Raw genomic sequence first — 2,315 nt, 5'->3', positions numbered from 1 at the left:
ACGAAAAAACAAATAAAACATTTTTGATAAATAACTTGCGTTTAAAGATATATAAAACAATTTTAAATAATAAAATAATTTTAACTAAATAATACATAAAATGAACATCAAAATAAAGATAAAATGACAATTTAAAAGGAAGTTGCAGAAAACAGTTTATAATATTTGACATATAATACATCTTATCATAAAAAGATAAATAGTAATAATAAATAATTTATAAAAGCAAGTCAGTATCTTATATATATAAAAATTTGAAATGTAATATAGGAAAAGAAACTTAGGATAATATATATAAACCAAAACTGTTTAATATAAATAATACATAAAAATCTTAAAATAAATAATGATTGAACTGTTTAAATGAAACAATATATATATATAAAAATCTAAACCGTTTAAAAAGTAAAACGCAATCAAAATAAACATGAAAACTAAAAAACAAAAGCAAATTTTAAATAAATAAAAAAAGAGTCAAAAGGTCAGGGACTAAAATAAGACATGCGCAAGGGCGTGAGGACTGAAGAAAGAAATATTCCCATTTCCATGCGCACTGTTTTGCGCAGGACCAGATTGGAACAAGCGCCAAAATTCTGTGGCCGAAGTTTAGTAAATAGAAAAGTGCATCGAATGTGCCCCAGAACTGGAAGGACTAATTGCGCAAAATACCCATTAGGGTAATAATTACCATAAAAGCAACAATTTTTACTCCTGCCGTTTCATCCTTTTGTAAAGAATACACAAAACAAAATAAAATAAAATAAAACAAAAGGAGACTCCTTTCTCTGCTAGGCCGACGGCCTCCCAAGACCTCCGTCGCGCCACCAACGTGGTCGGCGACCGGTGCCGAAAAGTGGTCCCGTTAGCCCCTGTTTCACGGTATCCTTGAAAGCCAAAGCTCTCTCAACCCACGGGAGTTGAAAACAAAGGAGGTTCACGACCGCTTGGACCCGATTCGGGCGACGGAGGAGAGATCCTCCGACGGCGCAACCACGGCCACCAGGTGAGTTCCCCTCCCCTTTATTTTTGCTTTTTGATTTTTAGTTATTTGAAATAGATTTGCAAAAGAAAAAAAATATAAAATAAAATAAGATAAAACAAATAAGTAAGAGAAAACAAAGAGGAAATTGCAAGGATTCAACCTTTGAAAACTCTGTTCTATTTTGATTTCTTGATGTGCCTTCGTAAAAAAAATACAACGATTAGATCTTGGCTTTTATAGCCCTATTACAACTGTTCATTCTCATTTTTTGTTTTTTTGCTCTTTATTTCTTTGTATTCTTCTGTTGCTTGCATTCATTCTTCTCTGCAGGTGTCAGACGAGGCCGACGGCTATGGTCAGAAGCGTGCATGAGTGAGCCTGGTAGCATGCGGCGCTTGAAGGCTTGGGGGCAAGCAGCAGCTAGGGTTTTCTGTTGCTGAAATTTTTTAATTTCCTGGGCTAGGGTTTAGGTTTGTTGGGTAATGGGCCATTGTTTTATTTTTTCTACTGGGCCGGCAAATTTGGGCTTCTACAATATGTACATGATGTTAACGTAACAATGTGAATATATAAATTCGTAAAATATGAATCTGTTAAATTTCTTTTAATACATATAAAATCAAAATTTTAAGCATTTTACACCCAATGGATTTAGATATCCAAAATATAAATTTTCATATGCTATCCAAATAAGTAAGGTGGGTTCAAACAGTGGATATCTAGGATATTTATCCGTATCCACCTCAAATCTATAATGGATAGTAATTTTAAAATTCAAATAAATTATTATCTAAATATGTAATTTTTAGCATTAATCTTAATTTTAATTAGCTTATCATTAATTAGAAATTAATTATTTGAGTATCTATACATATTTAGTTTATACTTTATTTGATAACCGAAGCCAATTAAACTAACCATATTAAATCATTTTAATTTGAGCTAACTTTTTATAGTAGTAAATAAAAACATGTTATTTTTGTCTGAATAAATATTAAAAAAGTAGTTTATTGGAATTTCATAAATTAAAAATAATAATTATAAAAGAATAATAATGTTGTTAAAATAAATAACATAAAAAAAGCAATATGGATACCATTAATTTAAAGTTTATATTTTTAGGATAATACCACATTTGGTAGTTATACTTTCATAAAAGGTCTAATGTGGTATTTGTACTTTGAAAATGTTCAATGTGGTACTGAATTATCAATATGTGTTTCGTTACAGTATTTTTACTTTTATAAAATGTCCAATGTAGTACCTAAACTTTGAAAATGCCCAACATGGTACATGAACTATCAATATGTGTTTTATGATGGTATTTGGTGTT

General features: G+C 30.2%; 1 long non-coding RNA gene across 1 annotated transcript; it reads left to right on the top strand.

The window, feature by feature from the left end:
• The first annotated feature begins 777 nt into the window (after positions 1–777).
• On the top strand, positions 778–1,565 carry LOC105795018 (uncharacterized). Its single transcript, XR_001134176.2, has 2 exons — positions 778–1,003; positions 1,313–1,565. It is a non-coding gene; the product is annotated as an uncharacterized LOC105795018 (long non-coding RNA).
• Positions 1,566–2,315: the final 750 nt, after the last annotated feature.

The sequence above is a fragment of the Gossypium raimondii genome, chromosome 3 (genome assembly GCF_025698545.1).
Source record: "Gossypium raimondii isolate GPD5lz chromosome 3, ASM2569854v1, whole genome shotgun sequence".
In the NCBI taxonomy this organism is placed as follows: Eukaryota; Viridiplantae; Streptophyta; class Magnoliopsida; order Malvales; family Malvaceae; genus Gossypium; species Gossypium raimondii.
This window is presented reverse-complemented; position numbering and strand designations above follow the sequence as displayed.